Raw genomic sequence first — 21,048 nt, 5'->3', positions numbered from 1 at the left:
ATTTGACCTTTGCACAGTAGACTAGTTTCTATACACATTCTCACCCACCCCTCTCTATCCTCCACCCAGGCAAGCAGAAGGTTTGAGGACACATTGAGGACTCTGGCCTGGAGAGATGGGGTGTCGCTAGGGAGAGTCTCAAGGGCTAGATAAAAAAAGCCTGAAGGGTCACTACAGGCTGCAGATCTGAAGTTCTTCACTACTGCCATAGAGAATAGCAATAATAATAATAATAATAATAATAATAATAATAATAATAATAATTTATTATTTATACCCCGCCCATCTGGCTGGGCCTCCCCAGCCACTCTGGGCGGCTTCCATAAAAACAAAAAATACAATAAAATATCACACGTTAAAAACTTCCCTGAACAGGGCTGCCTTAAGATGTCTTCTGAATGTCAGGTAGTTGTTTATCACTTTGACATCTGCTGGAAGGGCGTTCCACAGGGTGGGCGCCACTACCGAAAAGGCCCTCTGCCTGGTTCCCTGTAGCTTTGCTTCTCGCAATGAGGGAACCGCCAGAAGGCCCTCGGCGCATCGTCCAGGCAGAATGATGGGGGTGGAGACGCTCCTTCAGGTATACTGGACCTCCTTCAGGTATACTAGATGGGGTGATTAATGGTGTGACCCAATACGCAGCAACTTTTGTATGTTTACAGAGATTCCACTTGAAATAAGATTAGCTTCCAGGATGAAAAAGAAAGCTTAAGACTATGCAGAATTGCATAAGATGACAGGAAGGATTCGAAACCTGCAGGACCAGAGATTCACAGAAGATTGGAAGAAATATACCAACAATTTGAAGAGCAACTGTAATCAACAAATTACGCTAGTAGGACTACAAGAAGTTTTGTAAGGAGGAATATATGAAATATTGCAAAGAAGATAAAGAAGAGAGAGATTAGTTATGATACTTAAATGTAATAGTGAAACTAAGAAATGTAAATTAAGTGGAAAAGATTGGGAAATTTTCAGATGTGATTGATGGAAGTAAAAAAAATTGTATAAGATATGAAAGTATGTTTTATAATTGTTGAAAATGAAATGTTAAAACTAATAAAAATATATATATAAAGAAAAAGAAAGCTTAAAGTGTGTGTCAGAGAGAGAGAGAGAGGTATGGGGGCTAAATGAGGGGTCCTTAGGGCATGACAGGAGTTCAGTGGCAGAGCATCTGCATCGCATGCATAATGTACCAAGTTTATTCCCTGGCATTTCCTGGTAGGGTTTGGACTCCATGTCTGAAACCGTGGAGAACTTCTGCTGGTCAGCGTAGACAATACTGAGGCAGATGGACAGATGGGAAAGAAGGAATTGGCAACAGCAACCAGAACTTGTCATTGCCAACATGCTCTTTCGACAAAAAAATAAATTTAAAACTTCATGGAGGCACCCTTGGTCGAACCACTGGCACCTCTTCGACTATGTAATTTTCTGAGCTGAAGATCGCCATGATATGCTCCTTACCAGAACTATGACGAGTGCCAATGACTGCTGGACAGATCACCGATTAATACACTCCATGATGGCTATCAAGATTATACCTCAACACAGGCTTCAAGGAAGGAAACCAAGGTGCAAAATGAACACTCAAGCCCTTGAAGATCCTATTAAACGGGATTGTTTCCAAACAACTCTTAAGGACCATCTGCTTTTGGGGAGCCCTGATAACATCAAGGAACACTGGACCAAACCAAAAACATTCATTTTTGCAGTCTGTGAACAAACTATTGGATACCAAACCAAGAAACACCAGGAGTGGTTTGATGAGACTGGTATAAACACCAACGACTGGGAAACACTGCCCTGCGATTGCTCCAATCGGAGAACAGCCTTTACCAAAGGTGTCATGGGCTTTGAAGATGCTTGAACACAGGATGAAAGGGAGAAACATGCTAAGAGGAAGGCACGCTTGGCAAACCCTCACCATGATCAACTTCCACCCGGAAACTTATGTCCCCATTGTGGAAGGACGTGTGGATCCAGAATTGGCCTCCATAGTCATTTACGGACTCACTGTTAAGACCATGTTCATGGAAGACAATCTTACTCGGCCACGAGTGATTGCCACCAGGGAACCATAGCTATAAAAAACTGGGTGGTATTCAACTAAGGTTTACTTAATAGACTTAACTTAGTCACCTTTGTTAATTTCACTCTGAGTAAAAGTGACTTAAATTCCCCCCTCAAGTGAAACATTGGTTAATAAGATGATCATGTGGGGTCCTTCTCAAATGACTGTAATGCCTCCATTATTCTTTCCATCCACCTTCTCTGGGCATCATGTACACAAATTCCTGGGTTGCTTTAAAAAAATTTGATCTTTAAGAGGGAGAGTCAGAAAAGCCTTTGTGCAGTAAAGGATTCATTCAGAAGAAACAATGGTCTGTCTGTTTAACCAACCATCCATCTCTAGCTAGATACAGATATAGACATTTGGGGCTGAGGGATTTGCATGAGGTGTATGAGATCCTGCTTTGTTCCATGATGGTCTTTTGAAATGCAAATTCTACCATGCTGATCTACTTATGCTAATACCTCCTAAACAAAGGGCATTAAAGTAATAGCTTCCCTATTAGCAAAGAAATGCTACACAACTGGCATTAACTGCTAATATTTGAGACTGCTGGGGATATCTAAGGTCCCAGCCTGAATTTGTTTCTAGCCCAAATATCGTATTAATGAAAGTATTTTTCAATTTAGCTGCTCCTAAATGTGTTAAAAAGGAACATGGGATAGAAGCTCAGTTCTAGCCTGGTTCACAAGTGCCCATATTTTTACAGCTTGATACATTGTCACCTCACAGCTGAATGAGTGAATGGAAGACCCTGAAAATCATGGACTACATTTTTAAATTCATGAAATGCCCAGGGCAGAGCATTCTCTGTGGCAGCCCCTAAGCTGTAGAATTCTCTCCACAAAGAGGAGCCTCTGGATCCCTCATTGCACAGCTGTGTGTGCACCCTAGTCTTCTGATTATAAATTGTTTTTAAACCCTGGGGACTGTCAGGAGCTCAGCCTACACTCTAGTAGGACCCTGGTAGAGACACATGCCCGACTGGCATGTTCTTTCCCTCCTGGTCAATCGTTCGGGAGCTTCAAAAGCTTTCTTCAGCCCAAACATCACAGCGACCGATGCCAACTGACACCGGCACACTTAGGGATCCGCAGAGTTTGTGCATCATGCGTAACAGACCTCAGCAACTCAGCATTTTGGCTAATCTACTTTATTTACATATAAACACACAGAGAGCACTGCAACATGGCTGCCTCTCTCTTTAGCATCAGACAGCATAGAGAAAGAGAACAAAGGACAATAGACCCACTTCACGGAACACAGTAACACAAACATCCTGTCTTCGTCACTACCCACTCTGTGGAGTCAAAACATATACCGTCATGTGAAAGACAACAATCCCATGACTGCAATCACGGAGCAGGAATTCTAACAGGGACTAATGTTATCTACCTATCATATTTAGAGTATATCTCACCTTTTCCTCACAGAGCTTAAAACGGAGTGCATGGTTCTCCCCCTCTCCATATTATTCTCATAATGACCCTCAAGGTAGGCCAGGCTGAAAGACTGCAACTGGCCCATGATTACCCAGGCAAACTTCATGACTATGTGGGGATTTGAGCTCTGGCCTGGCCTAAATGCAGACTTCAGAATTAAACCCTGGGTTAATCTGAGGCATGAGAGCTAAACGGAGCCTCCGTGGGCAGCATCAGTGTATCTCTGTGTACAAGAATGGTAGTGATTCACAAGAAGGGATTACCTTTCACCTTCATTTCCATGGAAATGGATTGCGCTTTTGATCTGGAAAGGCAGTTCTTTATTTTCTTATGTTCTTAAGCCTTCTGTGGCTCCCATTCCAGCTGGGTTTAGAAGCTTCCGTTGCTAACTCTGAAGTGGCTCAGCTATGACTACCTTGGATAAACTGGAGAGAGTGTTCACTTAAGGCATGGTGGCATTGCATGTCCCTGGACTGCTGCTCTCATTTTAGTTCCACCAATACAGCTCAACCATAGCCCAATAGAAGGCTAGAAAAGAAGCTGGGAGGGAGAGAACAGAGTAGTATTATCTGTTTTATTTGTCAAAGAGTAATGGTTGCCATTAAATAATTCCTTCCCCTCTCCCAGTCTCAGTTTCCAGGGTCCTAAGAGAGAGATGCGCTGAAGGGGATGAAGTTATGGTGTCTGTTGACAATTTTACTCCCTATGGACCTAAAACAATACAACCCTTTCCCCCCAACTCTTTGCTTTTTAAAGTTTATGCCTGCTTTTTGCACCCTATTTCTCCCATCACAACAGGCCCCCAGGGTGAATTGGCCAATTAACGGGAAGGCATCCCACGAAATGGTATGTGTGCGTCGTAAAATGCAGTTCGCAGCACCCTCATTGCTTATGCCCAATCCTTTCTCGTGGAGGAGAAATATAGCTTACTGCTATCTACACAAGGGTGTTTTTGTGAGGCTCTCCATTTCATATGTTGCCTCTCCAAGCCCTCCCGGCTGTAAAGAATGGGGAGGTCAACACTCTTGAAGCAAACCCTGGGTTTCTAAGTGATTTCTTTTCCAGCACAGCTTGCTTGTCACAGGAAAGGCCATATCTTTCTGGTATAGGGGTAGACAATATTCCCAGCTGGATAAATTCATCTTTACCACAAGTATATGTTGTGTATGTTTCCAGTTTTGTTTAAAACGTATTTGCTGGTTTTTGTTCCTAACTGTTTTTGCTTTTCTTTAGTGTGCATCACCTTGATAGTAGTCTGTTGAATCTTGTTCATCTGTTGAGGACCGTGTTGAGGAGGGCTGCACTGATGAAGAATGGTGGGAGCCGCCCCCTCCCCCTGGCCCTGAATCTTCATGGGAGCAGGAGGACAGTATAGATTTGGAACAGTGGTTTGTAGAGGGGCCTAGTTCAGAAGGCAGAAGCTGGGAAATACCGGATGGGGAACAGCAAGCAGAAGAAACACCAGAGGAGAAAGAGTTAACAGACTCACAGTCTCTGGCTAGTATCCACCCACCTTCCCCAAAGTCCCGGAGAGCTCAGAAAGGGGCAGAACAGAAAACACAGCTGCTCCTAACTCACATTACAAGATGTAGAAGTGATGTAGATTAATAGGGTCGGATGGGGTGTGTGAACTTAATTGGGAGCACCGCCATTCCTAGGTGATGTGTTCTTTGTTCTCTTGCTGTGATTATTAAAGTTTCTAAGTGGTAAGAAGACTACGTTTCCTTTGCTCAGCTTATTTACTGCCATGGGGGGCAGGCGGGGGGGACCCAATTCCCTGAAGCCTGACAAGGAGTGATCTGTCATGGGCCACATAACAGTGGTGGTTGGAGCTACTCCTTTCCCCTTCCTCTTTCTGCCACCCCCTTCTCTCTCCCTTTTGCCGCACCCCTTTTCTCCCACCTGCCCCCTTTCTCACTGGCAAATGAAGTCATTGTTCTAGCTACTTTTGCCTCTGGCCCCACACATCCCTAGCGTGTGACCCCTGGGAGCTGCCCAGAAGGGAATACACCTCTGGTGATGAAAGTATTCCCTCTTCCCTGGTCCAGGAAAAACCTCCTTTACATAGGAAAGGCAGAGAATTTAATGTCTCTAGACAATACGACTATATAAAGAACCCTGTTGGGTCAGACCAAAGGTCCATCTGGTCCAGCCCTTGATTTTCCACGGTGACCAATCATGTGCCACTGAGAATCCCACAAATGAGAAATGTGCACCACAGTCCTCTCCTGCTCATGATCTTCATCTCAACTGGTATTCAGAGGTGCACCACTTCTGATCCTGGAGGCAATAATAGCCATCATAACTGGTAACCAGTAAGACACTTAACAGTGTGTCTGTGTTAGAGATAGGCAATTCTGTCAATTTGGGGACTCTCAATTTCTTTCTCATATTTTAAATTTAATTCTCCACATTTCTTCAGCAAGCCTTTTTTTTTAAAAAAAAACAATTTTTATGACAGTTCATCGACATTTACTGCAAATTTCCCCTAACATACACAATTTCTTATGCAGTTTTGACTAATATACACATTTTTGCAAGTAAGCGTCCCCAATATTATCATTTTTGTATGTAATTCTCTCTCTCTCTCTCTCTCTCTCTCTCTCTCTCACACACACACACACACACACACACACACTTCCTCCAAGAGATGCATTTCTGAATGTATAGTTTCATTGGAGAACTGCATTGCAAAATTCAGAGAAGTACAGATTTCAAAGGATAGTTCTGTTTCAGTTTGTGTACTGTTTCACATAGTTTGAATTCAGTCATTTCTCATTAAAATGCAAACAAAATCAAATTCCTCTTCCATTCCCCATCTGTATGCACACTATAGTCATCCAGCGCACCCCCTGTTTTCCATTTACCTTAACTCTTCTTAACCCTAAAACCCAATTAGCTCAAATCAAGAAAAATTACTAGGTAGGAAAGGAAGAATCTATTTCATAGCAGATGGCAGGTGAGCCACTATGATTCATAGAAAGGGAAGATTTCCACCACTGCAAGCTGCATCTATCTTCCCTTGGAGACTGATGGAGCCAGTCTCTATTCTTAGTCTTCAATTTATCTGCGTATACACACTGTAAAAAGAGAGCTGTTCCCAAAGGAAGTCTGAACTGTTCCATCATAACTTAGCTGCTCCAAGTTTGAGCTGTTGGTGCTTAAAGGAACAACAGAATTTAAGCAAGCATATTTACCCACAGCCTTTTCTTGCTGATGAAGCTTCTGAAGGATGTGGGAAGGAAATGAGAGCTTCATTCCCCTTCACTGTTACAGCCAATATGCTTCTGACTACCTGGTTGGTACTCATCTGTCTTAGGAGACATTGGAGGAGTGTGACATTGAGGGTGAAGTCAAGCTGCTAGAAGGTTACAGTGCCTGCTGTGGCTGGAGAGACCAATGTGGGAGAGACATGTTTTGTTGCAGCTGGGGCAGAGGAAGGCGTCCAGTTTGATTGCTGCAGATGTACCATGGCGTTTCTTCTCTCTGCACCCCTCCCAGTAGCCATTCCTCCTTTGGTCACTGCTATGGATGCATGGCCAGACTGCCTGTCTCCAGGCACTGTGGTCATCTGCAGGGAATTCCCACATGGTGATGTTGGTGTTGCCAACCTTCATGTCACATGTCCAGAAACCTTTTAATGCAGAGTTGGTCTGCCAATCAGACTGGTGCCTGAAGCCAGCTGCCTGTAGAGCATGTCCTTGGGGATCATGCTTCCATTCTGTGGACTTAACCATGCCAGCTGCTGAAGCAGTTGTTGCTGAAACAGGAATGTGAACTTGTTGGGAATGTGGCTTGGGAGAGAACATCTTTGTTTGAGACTCTGTCCCGCTTTGTGATGCCCAAAATCTTCCAGATGCAGCGCATGTGGAAGGTGTTGAGGCAGCACTCCTGGCTGTTGTAAATTGCCAGTGACTTACTTCCATAAAGCAACATGGTCAACACTCAAGCCTGGCAGACCTTCATCTTGTCATTGGATGTCAACATCACATTCTCCCATACCTTTTTGGAGAGGCAAGCCAGTGCTGTAGGCTACCTTGCCAATATGCTTGTTCAGCTCAGCATCAATGGAGAGGCTGATGGTTATGGTGGAACACAGATAGACAACATTGTCTACTCCACTTCAAGCATGTGGAAATCACTAGTGAGATGGGTGCTTGTGGTCAATTCAAATGTCAATTCAGAGGAAACCCAAATTGCTATTTGTTTCAAATCAGCACTAAAGAGCGGGTTTTCCCCTGACAGTCATGGACTGCTCTGGGCCATCCAGTCTGAACCATAGTGATCCTAGGTTGTTTGTACCTACCTGATCTGATGCTGAAGTCCCTTTGAATATGCCCAATTTGGCTCAGGCTAAGTCCTAACATATAGAATCTAAGAATATAGAGTTGGAAGGGACCATAAGGGTCATCTGATTTAACCCCCTGCAATACAGGGATTGGGATGCGGGTGGCGCTGTGGGTTAAACCACAGAGCCTAGGGCTTGCCAATCAGAAGGTTGGCGGTTCGAATCCCCGCGACGGGGTGAGCTCCCGTTGCTTGGTCCCAGCTCCTGCCAATCTAGCAGTTCGAAAGCACGTCAAGTGCAAGTAGATAAATAGGTACCGCTCCGGCGGGAAGGTAAACAGTGTTTCTGTGCGCTGCTCTGGTTCACCAGAAGCGGCTTAGTCATGCTGGCCACATGACCCGGAAGCTGTACGCTGGCTCCCTCGGCCTATAGAGTGAGATGAGCACCGCAACCCCAGAGTCGGTCACGACTGGACCTAATGGTCAGGGGTCCCTTTACCTTTACCTTTAATACAGGGATCACAGCTAAAGAACCCCTTGACAGATGTTCACCCAACCTCTCTTAAAAAAATATCCAATAGAGAGTCCACCACTGAGGTAGTCCGTTCTACTGTTGAACAGCTCTCGTCACCCAGATGTTCTTCTAATGCTTAGCCGAATCTCATTTCTTGTAATTTGAAACTGTAGGTCTGGGTCCTGCCCTCTGGAGCAGCAGAAAACAAGCCAGCTCCATCTTCCATGAGACAGCCCTTCAAATATTTGAATACGGCTAGCATATTACCTGTCAGTCTTCCCTATATGTATGTTTGTGTGTGTGCGCAAATCTAGCGACTGCTGCTCGGAAAGACAAAGCCAGAGAAATACATGTGACAGGGCTGATAGAAGAAGACGAAATGAAATGCAGCCCTCGTGGCCTGCCTTTTGTAAAAAGGCAATGCTGTGAGAGATGTCCAGCTGCTGCACAGGGAAATTCTTCAGAGAACGATTCCCATTAGGACTAATTGGTTTGTCAGTGTCCTCCTCATTACCATTCCCCCCTCCCTCCGCAGTTTCGATTTCCTAAGGTTTGAGAACAAAAAGCTCTTGTTCTTGAAGCACATTTGTGGAAGCAAAGGGGGGGGGGGAGCCAGAAATCTGTAGGCCCCTGAGGAGAAGTCCCATCGACTCAGTGGAAGTTCCTTTGTAAGTTACACATAGGAACTGTCAACGTATATCTGAATCTATTTGTTTCTGTTTCCCCCTCAGAAGTGGCACAGCACCATTTACACATTGGCGGCGAGGAACTGTGTTTTCTTTGAAACACAGTTGAGCTGCTGCCAGCCTGTGTTGACAATGCTGAACTAGCTGGACCAAAGGCCTCACTCAGTAGGAGACAGGTTCTTACCAGAGGAAGCACTATGGGCCAGTGGTACAGCATTTGTTCAGCATGCAGAAGGTTCAAGGTTCAACCCCAGAATCTCCAGGTAGGACTGGGAGAGAACCCTCCCTAAAACCCTGGAGATGTGCTGCCTGTCAGTGTAGACACTACTAAGCTAGCTGGACCAAAGGTCTGACTTAACATGAGGCAGCTTCCCAAGAAGGGCCAAAATTTAGCCACCCACAATGGGTACAGCTCCAAGTACTCCCATTTGGTTTTCAGGCAAATGACAAGGGAGCCACCTTGAGGTCCCAGTCCTGGGTCCTTTGGATGGCATACCAAGGTTTCTTCCTGTTTTTGGATCATGAGCATCTTTCCCCCCTTCCCTGAACCCTCAATTTAGACCCTGAAAAAGAAGGGCAGATGAGTCAGGAGAAGCAGTAAGTAGCACAGGTCAGAGAACATACCCTCCAACAATTTATCCGATGAAAATAGGAACATCCTATTCAATAATAATAATAATAATAATAATAATAATAATAATAATAATAATAATATTTATACCCCACCCATCTGACTGTGTTGCCCCAACCACACTGGATGGCTTCCAACATCTATAAAAACATAATAAAGCATTGATCTTCCTCATACAGGGCTGCCTTCAGATGTCTTCTAAAGGTTGTATCATTGCTTATCTCCTTGGCTTGTGGGTCGCATAACTCCCTGCTCTCCAACATTTCTCCGGTGAAAATACAGACGTCCTAAGGAAAAGCGGGACATTCCAGGATCAAATCAGAAACAGGGATGGCTTCTCTAAATCCGGGACTGTCCCAGGAAAGTAGAGACACTTGGAGGGTCTGAAAGCAGGAGCAGAGCAAGGGGGTGCGGTGGGGTCGGACAACCCCGGGTGCCCTCATTGAGGGGGGTGACATTTGGTGTGCTGCCCGCCTGCCTGCCTGCGACTCCCTAGCCTACCCCGAGCCGTTGGGGGAAGGGGGAGCTGCGCCGCTTTGCTGGCAGCATTCCCCCTTCCTCCATCGTTTTGACAGCTGGGGGAGACTTGGGAGTTGCAGGCAGGTGGCGCGTCGAATATCTGCCATTGGTGCTGCGCTGCAGGGTGCTACGCCGCTCCATGCACCCAAGGGGCTATCCCGTGCCTGGGAGGTCACCCTCTGCGCCCCTTCCCCCTCAGGAGCATGCCCACCCTGGGCAGTGCGGGCATATGCTCCACCGCTGTCTGAGAGAAGTCCTAAAACTCATCCTGCCTCCAGCAACCAGGGACCTCCACTGAGTCAAAGCCTTTCCATTCCACAGGAAGGAATTGCAGGCTGCAGGAAAACCTCTCTCTCTCTCTCTCTCTCTCTCTCTCTCTCTCTCTCTCTCTCTCTCTCAGCTTCCTTCATACGAAAGGCAGTTTCAATGAGATGTTCTTTTTCCTTTTTTTTAAACATTTGGAAAGCCAGCACTCCACTGATAATGGAGATCCTAAAATTACGTTTTAATGGTAATGTGAGAAAATCATTGCTTTTAACGATTCCAAACCCTTCCACTATTTTTACTTATTCAAGGCAGTACGGGGATTTTATAAAGAGTAATGTATAATTTAAGCTGGAGGTGAAGGGGAAAAAATATATAGAAGTGGAGCCAGAATTTGTACGATGGTAAAACAGGGGAAGTATGATGGGGAGTGGAGGGGGAAGCCCTGAAGGCTTAGTATAGAATTAGAATTTTACAGCATCATGTGGATGCCAGGATTCACCTCGTCGGAGGCATATTAGCTGGAATTCAAAGGGATTCAAAGCATTCCAGTGGATCAAAGAGGTTCTGAGAATCCCATGGCTATATTTTTAGTGCTTCCATTCAGCTAACAGCTGCTCTAGCCCTGTGATTATACCGCAGCCCTGGCCATGTAGCTGTCCATCAGAATCCACCTGCACATATTCATCACAGAATGGCTGCAGTATCAAGTATGCATATCTGAATGAGTCACCATCACAAATCAAAACCAGAGAATCTCTAGGCCTGGGAAATCTGTGGACTCTGGATCCAGGCACACAACACAGCCAGCACTAAACGAAGAAAGTGACGTCTGTTTACTTCCCTGGTTCCAGAAGCCCTGAAGCTCCCAATGTGTTGTTGCTTCAGCAGCAAAAACATTCAGACTGAGAGCATCCTCTGGAGTTAAGAATGCAAGAAGAGCCAATGGCACATCTGGTCTAGCCTGTCCCCACAGTGGCCAACCAGGTGCCTGCAGAAAACATGCAAACAGGATTCATGCACAAGAGCCCTCTCTCCTCCTGCAGTTTCCAGCAACTGGTATCCAGAACCATTGCTGCTTCCAACTGTGGAAACAGAGCATAGTCATCATGGCCAATAGACACCAGCAGCCCTCTCCTCCATTTATCTGTCTAATCCCCTTTTAAAGCCATCCAAGGTGGTGACTGTGGTCTTTGTCTATGGAGTTTTCTTGGCAGGGATACTGGAGTGGCTTGCTGGTTCCTGCTCCAAGTGGATCACATTTGGTCAAAACTCTCCACCATGACCTGTCCATCTTGGGTGCCCTGCTCGGCATAGTTCATAGCTTCTCTGAGTTATTCAAGCCCCTTCACCATGGCAAGGCAGTGCTCCATGAAGGGGTAGTGATGGTTTTCCCAGTAGTGATGTATGGAATTGAGAGCTGGACCATAAAGAAGGCTGATCGCCGAAGAATTGATGCTTTTGAATTATGGTGCTGGAGGAGACTCTTGAGAGTCCCATGGACTGCAAGAAGATCAAACCTATCCATTCTGAAGGAAATCAGCCCTGAGTGCTCACTGGAAGGACAGATCCTGAAGCTGAGGCTCCAATACTTTGGCCACCTCATGAGAAGAGAAGACTCCCTGGAAACGACCCTGATGTTGGGAAAGGAGAAGGGGACAACAGAGGACGAGATGGTTGGATAGTGTTCTCGAAACTACCAGCATGAGTTTGACCAAACTGTGGGAGGCAGTGGAAGACAGGAGTGCCTGGCGTGCTCTGGTCCATGGGGTCATGAAGAGTTGGACATGACTAAACAACTAAACAACAACAACAAAGGTGGTGCCTATCACTGCCTGCTGGGGGGCCTGAGTTCCATTGTTTAATTATGTGGCAAATTCCTTTATTTTACCTGTCCTGAATCTTCCAACATCCCAACGTTTTGGCTGCCCACAAATTCTAGTTTTAGGAGAGAGGGAGAAAAACTGATTCTCTATCCACTTTTATAAACTTATCTGTCCAATTGTATAAACTTCCATCCTGTCACCTCTGACTCACCTTTCCCCTGAACTATAAGGCCCCAAGCGCTGCCATCTTTCATCCATAGGAGAGCTGTGCCATCCCCTTGATGATTTTGGCTGCCCTTGCCTGAACCCTTGCCAACTCCACAAGATACTTTTTGAGGTGAGGTGGCCAGAAAGCTGGGCTCTGATATGTGCTTCCTCCAGAAGCAGCTCACCTTGTGAGGCCAAGGTGCAACGTCGCCTTTCCAGGAGTAGTGTTGCTACTGCCTACAGAAGGTGGCATGGAGGTCAGTGAAGTGCAGGTGTATTGCTGGGAACAATAGATCAGCTTCACTGGTATGTCTGCCCTAAGATGACACCCCCAAAACCTTGCCCCTTCCTTACTCCCTTCCTGGTAAGTGGCAGTGATGCCACTGCTGGGAAGCTTGAATCCCAGCTTTGCCTGATTTGGCAAAGTGCTTCTTCTTTCCCAGTCCAGCTGAGTTGTCTCATGTGTGGCTAGCTAAGTACTTTTCTGGAAGCCCTGAAGCTCCTCCTAGGTTCTCCATCTCATCTGCTCCTGGGTATGAGGTGACAATATCCAGATCTGAGAGCTTTTCAGCAGCAGTGCAAGGTTTTGTGGGAGTGTTTTACTCCCTGTGCTCCACCTCAGGTCCCAGGTCTCGGTAGTGTTGAATAGGGCCAGCCCAGGCTGCCTCTGCCTTCTCCTCCTCTGCACCCAGCCCTGCCACTGATTGCTACCTCCTCCTTGCCTGCTGCTCCTGAGATGACTGGAGGTGGCCTGGAAAGCCCTGGTGTGCTGGAGGTGGAAAATAAGAGGAGGTGGAGAGGAGCAGGCAGCAGGGGTTAAGCTGTGTTGGAGAAGGTGATGGAGACAGTGTGTGACAAGTGCAAGTGGTGACAGGCTATGTGCTGCTTGGGGGGTGGGCAGATCTGCTGCCTCTCCCAGGTGTCCCCAGCCTGCCTGAGGCAGCTGTCTCACCCAGTCTCATAGGTGGGTCCGGCCCTGATACCTTCAAGAGAGGTACATGGATGCATGACCTATCCTAGGAAAAGGTAAATGGACCCCTGACCATTAGGTCCAGTTGTGGCTGACTTTGGGGTTGCAGTGTTCATCTCACTTTATTGGCCGAGGGAACCGGTGTACATCTTCCAGGTCATGTGGCCAGCATGACTAAGCCGCTTCTGGTGAACCAGAGCAGTGCACGGAAACGCCGTTTACCTTCCTGCTGGAGCGGTACCTATTTATCTACTTGCACTTTGACGTGCTTTTGAACTGCTAGGTTGGCAGGAGCAGGGACCAAACAACGGGAGCTCACCCTGTCATGGGGATTCGAACCGCAACCTTCTGATCAACAAGTCCTAGGCTCTGTGGTTTAACCCACAGTGCCACCCACATCCCTCTCATGACCTATCCTATTGGTAAGTTAATAAGGACAAGTTTAAATGCTTTTAAGAAGAGGATGGGGGTATCGTTGCCCACTGAACATGCCAATACATTAACATTACAAACAAAATCTGGTTGCTAAAAATCAATGCCTGCAGATGAACAAGGAAGCCACCTGCGCAAGTGTCTTGTTCTATTTATATATGCCAAAGCAGCACATGCTAATTGGGGAAGAGAAAGTCTGTTCATCTCAATATAGATACCGGTAGTTATAAAAGCATCAAATGGCACTTCATGCAAGTTCGTGTTCTGGATCTGTTTTGGGATCAGGTTAATCACCAAAATAATATATATGCCACTGTGAATAACAAAGCAAGAGTATTTTTAATGTATGCAGCCAGACGTCTTGTCTTTTGTCTTCATCAGCTGTTCTGATAAACACACTTGATGGAATGGGTGCTGGTAGAGGACAGTTGATGTTTCCTTTTGCATATGGGAGAAGAATGAGAGGACAAGCACTGGCTCTTACCAGTGCTTCTTACCAGTGCTTACCATCACACTCCCATCAGCTAGCTTTGCTAAACTTATTCATTTTAAGAAGAGTCTCCTGAGGACCAGCCCATTTGGACCAGCATCCTGTTCTTCCAGTGGCCACTAGATGCCTGTGGGAAACCTGCAAGCAGGACCAGAACACAAAAGCACTCTCCACTCTCCCAGTTTCCAGCAACTGGTATTCAGAAGAACCACGAAGGAAAATGCCCGTCTGGAAGACTCATTGACTGGTCCATGGTTATCCAGTGATGTTCATGGCAGTCATAATTTGAACTCTGGTCTCCTGGTTCCTAGTCTGACATGCTTATCCTTACACCACACTGACTTTCTTACTTCATGCCTTGGAGAGTAACAGGGGCCAGGCTGGGACATTTCACTGCTTGAGGCAAAATGAAGAATGCAACCCACCTGTTGACCCCTTCTCTTCTGCAGGAAATGCCTTCTCCTCCTTCTCTTCTGCAGCCCTCACCCATGTTGAAGGCAGCAGGGGAGTAAAAGGAGATTGGAGAGGAATGGGCAGCAGTGGGCACTGGTGCTCCTTGGAGGCCACATCAGCTGCCTGAAGCAAACACCTCACCTCGCCTCATGGGTGGGCCGGCCCTGGAGGGTAACTATCTGCCACGGCGAACCTGATCCACCATGTAATTTGGATCCCTGGTCATTCAGGCTTCTGAATTGTTTGGGGAACCTCTGTGAGGAGACATGACTCCTCGGTGCAAATGCCCAGCCTCAACTCAGGGTGGGCAGCAGGACTTGGTCATTGGGAGCACAATGGCCATACGAGAAAAGCATAGCTGTGATGTCTAGTAGCTGCTGATTGCCTTATCCTCCATGAATTTATCTATCCTCTTGTAGAGCCATCCAAATTGGAAGCCATCATTGCCCTCTGTAGAAGCATAGCTTAACTAGGTGCTGTATGAATAAATATTTCCCTAAATCTTTAAATATGTAGCTTCATTGGATGCCCACAAGCAGTGGATGCCCACAAGTATTATTACTTATAATAACAAATGATATGATATCATGTTGCCTTTCATGTGTGCTTCCCATGTCTGTCTCATTGGCCACTGTGATAATAGGATGCTAGACTAGATGGATTTTTGGCCTTGATCCAGTAGGGATATTATTCTGTTCTTAGGAGGGGGAGGTGACTGGTTTCTGTCGGATCTAGAATGTAATCCCAAATAGATCTAGACCAGCACTTTTGGATCCCAAACCTCATAATCCCTGATCTTCGGCTATGCTAGCTGGGGCTGATGGGAACTGGAACCTATCAAACCTGTGTGTGTGTGTGGGGGGGTTATGTTCCCCATCTCTGCCCTAGACTATAAATCTGCCACCAAATTGCAGTTGATTCCCGGGTGAGGAAAGTTATATTTCTTCACACACACACACACACACACACACACACACACACACACACATTGATGTTTGGAATTCTCATGCAAGTGCTGTTGTTCCAAATTTATGTCATTCCTAAACACATGTAAATATATTAAATTAGAGTGTAAATATACTTTCTCCTGAATTAAAACTTGCCAAATAGAAAGGCCTAAATAAAATATGCTAATCTAATCATTTCTGGCTGGAAACCAGCATGTTATTTTTTTTAAGTTAGTGGCTATTTATCGATGTTCAGCACACATTCTTTCCTAACAACACAATAAATGGAGAGGTAACTCAGTCTGCTGGGATCAACCACTAGTAGAGTAGTGCTAATTGTTTGGATTGCAAAAATGTGAGTGCACATTGGCAGGAGTGAAGGAAGCCCTTTCTTCTTTGGCATCTTCAATGACACCAATGAAAGCCCTCCAGACACTGCTTGTGAGAAGAAGGTTGGTAGCTGGGGGCTGGTTGATGTTGGCAGGGCAGTTGGCCCCCACTAGCCAATGGGCAGGAATGGTGGGAGTTGTAGTCTAACAACGTCCACGGACATCACCTTGCCCACAAAGGTCCGTATAGTTAAAGCTATGGTTTTCCCAGTAGTGATGTACGGAAGTGAGAGCTGGACCATAAAGAAGGCTGATCGCCGAGGAATTGATGCTTTTGAATTATGGTGCTGGAGGAGACTCTTGGACTGCAAGAAGATCAAACCTATCCATTCTGAAGGAAATCAGCCCTGAGTGCTCACTGGAAGGACAGATCCTGAAGCTGAGGCTCCAATACTCTGGCCACCTCATGAGAAGAGAAGACTCCCTGAAACGACCCTGATGTTGGGAAAGATGGAGGGCACAAGGAGAAGGGGATGACAGAGGACGAGATGGTTGGATAGTGTTCTCGAAACTACCAGCATGAGTTTGACTAAACTGCAGGAGGCATTGGAATACAGAAGTGCCTGGTGTGCTCTGGTTCATGGGGTCACGAAAAGTTGGACACGACTAAACGACTAAACAACAACAACAACGTCCATGGACCAGATTCCCAATTTAGGTCTGCATTATTTGTTTAAAATGTTGCCCGCCACAGTTTTACAACTATGTAAGGCTAGCTATTCTCATTTATCTTGACCCACCCCTGACCTAAAGGCACTGAGTGTTGTTGTTGTTGTTTGTCTCAAGACAGACTATTTCTCCACCCAGGAGTGTCTGCTCTGACACTGGCCGTGTTTCAGTTTATATATTATGCTGGAAACTGTGGATCTGGCAAGTTTGTCTTTAAAGGTTAGCCAAGTTGAATATCTGCCCCATTTCTACTCTCCAAGGCTTGTGCTGATCTCTGAATGAGAGAGGGGTCTGGCATCTGATTAGGCTATCCCCACCCATCCTGTGGTTTTGTGATAGTACAGGCAGACAAAGGAAGGTTGGGGCTACATCGACCTCTAAGGTTTAGAACAAGGTTTAGAGCAGGGGTCAACAAACTTTTTCAGCAGGGGGCCGGTCCACTATCCCTCTGACCTTGTGGGGCGCCGGACTATATTTCTGGGGAAAAAAATGAATGAATTCCTATGCCCCACAAATAACCCAGAGATGCATTTTAAATAAAAGCACACATTCTACTCATGTAAAAACACCAGACAGGCCCCACAAATGACCCAGAGATGCACAAATGACCCAGAGAGCCAGTGTGGTATATTGGTTAAGAGCGGTAGACATGTAATCTGGTGAACTGTGTTCGCATCCCCACTCCTCCACATGCAGCTGCTGGGTGACCTTGGGCTAGTCCCACTTCTTTGAAGTCTCTCAGCCTGACTCACCTCACAGAGTGTTTGTTGTAGGAGAGGAAGGGAAAGGAGAATGTTAGCCACTTTGAGACTCCTTAGGGTAGTTATAAAGCAGGATATTAAATCCAAACTCTTCTTCTCTTCTTTTAAATAAAAGGACACATTCTACTCATCTAAAAACATGCTGATTCCTGGACCATCCACAGGCCGGATTGAGAAGGCGAATGGGCCGGATCCGGCCCCTGTGCCTTAGTTTGCCTACCCATGGTTTAGACTATGTTGTGGTCATAATGAGCTCGCTGAGGATAAGAGGCCACAAATTCTGCCCCTACCTTCACTGTATCCCCGGAGCTGACTCCCTCTCTCATCCTCTTCCCTTTCGACATGTGGGTTTCCTACACATCTGATAAGACCGCCCAAGGGCTGCAAACTCAGAATTGGTTTTGAGCTGCTCTTTGATGCAGGCTGTAGCATGGCAGCTGAAGCCAGTGGCAAGTATGAGTATCCCAGAGCACTGCCCGGAATCAATGGCATCCCTTCAGGCAAAACACTAATTCATAAATCCTGCTGCATGACTGTGTCATTCCGCTAATGAATTCTCCAGCTAATGTAGGTGCGCTGAACAACAAAGATAAATACCGGTGTGTGAGCAGGCATAATATAGATTTATCGCCTCTGTGCTATACAAGGGCACACATGGCTTTGCAAAGATGCAAGACCGCTTGATGAAATTTCGCAGGCACGTCTCTTTTCATTCTGCTTTTCAGGGCTGCTTTTCAGTGTGGCTTGGAAGCGACAACGGAGCACAAGCAAAACATATTTTGACAACTACCTCTCATCTGGAGTTGCCTCCAGCCTGTATTTTGCAGAAGGGATTCAAACACAGAAATTTAGGTTGGTATGGTTAAAGTGGATTAAAGCCCTCTGTCCCCCTACTGCACTTAAGTTTTTGTTTTTTTTTTAAAAAATGATCAGACTTTTTGCGGTCAAGAAAGTGATGAGGAAATGCACTGGAAAATGCGAGATGAAAGTATCGGCAGTGCAATGGAGGGGAGAGCAGGCATGGCCGCATATGAGCAGCTAAACCACGCCCCTGAGCTGCCACCCGATTGGGTGCCCATCTGGGAGGCATGGCGAGCCAGCAATGAGGGTAGGGCAGGGGCCGGAACGCCCCCTGCGTAGCACGGGAATCGGTTCCCGCTCATAATCCCTCCACTCCGGAAGAAGGAAAGGCTTTGCTGAATTAGGTCGGTGGCCCACTTAATCCACCATCCTGTCCCCACAGTGGCTACCCAGAACACTGTGGGAAACTTGCAAGCAGGATCCAGGCACAATAGTTACCCACCTCTTCCAGTTTCCTGTAACTGGTATACAGAAGCATTATGGCCTCTGATTGTGCAGGCAGAACATAGTCACTGTGGTTAGTAGTTATTGAAAGCCTTCTCCACAATAGATCTGATTGTATTGTAATGGTGTATGTCAATTTGAACTTTTTCCATGGCTTATTTCTGTAGATAATGGCATTAGTGAAGTTGGCACAGCTTGGTATAAAAACAGTCCCCATTATGACCTATTTTATCCTTGGCACTTGCCCTTATCTTAAATGTGTCCTGGGAGGCATGAATAAATGCCCTGACCTCTTAATACCTAATGTAATGATCAGCACACTAATTCAGCAAAGCTTAATTACCATCTCCGGTAGGAAAGAACGGCATTTTCTACAGACAGTAGAATCTTTCTCCAAAAGGAAAGTCATGATTCAGGAAACTAGTTAGTCATTTGTCACTAGAGCCATGCCCTTTCAACTACAAACTGGGCAAAGTGAACAAAATAGCAAACAGACAGGAACTTGTAGAAAATAGACAATGATACAAAGGGATAAAAAGACCCCCTTCCTTCTCCCTTAGTATACTGTTTTTCAATGGTTGAGTTAGCACAAAGCTTGACAGATCATAAACCTCTTGGGAATGTGCATAGGAATGAGTACTGAACATGCATATAGGTTGAGATGCATACCTTGCGCCAGCACAACAGTCACAACGAATGCTCAGTAAAGGCTGGGCACAATCTAACCTCTATGTGAGCTTTGTGTGAGAAAAGAAGGCTAAATGCTCAATGGGTGTGTCAGCTGAAGGACCCCTGAGTTTCTTCTTGTATTATTGAATTCTAAATTATATGGAACCCATGCATTAAGAAATCATTCAGCTTGTTCTGTCATTATTTGAATTTTTGCTTTCCCCATTCACTGTTCTGCAAGTTTACAGTTTGGCATTCTCCACTGAAGAGAAGTTAGCACATCAGAGTGGAAGATTCTGGGATGACTAGGTCTTCCTACACTTGCATAGCTTCATCCACTGATGTGAATTTTAAAAAAAATCCGCCTGAAAATTCCACCAACATTTTAGCACAAATTTCTCCAAATTGACACATTGTTGTATGCAATTTTGGCTAATATACACATTTTTGCAAAGCAATTTACCCTAATGTAATGCATTTCTATGTACACTAATTCATGCATTTTGTGCACACTTTTCCTGAGCGATATGCAATTCTGTAGGCATTATACTTGGTTGCAGAATTGCATTGCAAAATTTAGACAAAGGGTAAATTTCAAAGGGTGGTCATGTATCGGTTCTGGTGTTGTTCCATAAATTACGAATCTGGCAGGTTCACCTTTATATGCGAATTGAACCCTATCGGCAATTTCTTCGCTTTACCTGGATCTATTTCCCCTCCTTTCCCTGGCGCTCTTACTCCAGACAAGTTCCAAAAGAGTGGATTGTATGTGATTTGTACTTAAATGTGAGCCACTGGTGTAACCTTTCTGATCAATTCACGCTAATTAAAAGAGTAATTCGCTGGCTTCCCCCCCTTCCTTTTGAGCCAATTTACCTTTCCAGGATTGCATGAATGCCAGCAGCACTAGTAATAATGAGGTAACGTCTTAGAGCCAATTAAGTGAAAATGAATCAGGAGAGCCTATTAGGCTTGATAAAGGCCAGAAAGAAATAAAGCAGGTGACTTTAAAAAAAAACAAAAAACTCTTCAGAGCCAAGCAAAGAAAAGACAAACCATGTGACTTTGTGCTAAAGAATATGCAGCTTGCTGTTGCTTTTGACATGTTATACGTTTCTCCCTCATTAGGGATGGGGGAGAGTTTTGATTCAGTTTGTATTTAAAAGTGACCCTATCAAAGATGCACTTTCTGAAACAGTGCATGAACTGAAATAATCAACAGATGTATAGCGTCCGGATCAAGGGAAGTAACAGTACGGCTTCATTCTGCCTTAGTTAGATCACACCTAGAATACTATGTCCAGTTCTAGACACCAAAATTTAAGAAGGATATCGACAAGCTGAAATGTGGGTGGCCAAGAGGATCACTGGTCTGGAAACCAAGCTTTATGAGTGTGCTGGGCCCGGGGGTAACCCGAAAAGCACGGTCCAGGTCCGGTCCAGAATCTGTAGGTTCTGCTAGTAGTTAGTCTGATAGGGTCAAGGCAGGACACGAGGCAGGAAACCAGGC

General features: G+C 45.6%; 1 protein-coding gene across 2 annotated transcripts in view; it reads right to left on the bottom strand.

The window, feature by feature from the left end:
- Nucleotides 1-21,048, bottom strand: part of GALNT9 (polypeptide N-acetylgalactosaminyltransferase 9) — a 181,723-nt gene that overhangs the window by 44,191 nt on the left and 116,484 nt on the right. The gene's annotated exons all lie outside the window — the stretch shown is intronic.

Source organism: Podarcis melisellensis, assembly GCF_964234715.1.
Source record: "Podarcis melisellensis genome assembly, chromosome: 16".
Classification (NCBI taxonomy): Eukaryota; Metazoa; Chordata; class Lepidosauria; order Squamata; family Lacertidae; genus Podarcis; species Podarcis melisellensis.
Note: the sequence above shows the minus strand (reverse complement) of the source record. Positions and strands in the feature narration are given on the sequence as shown.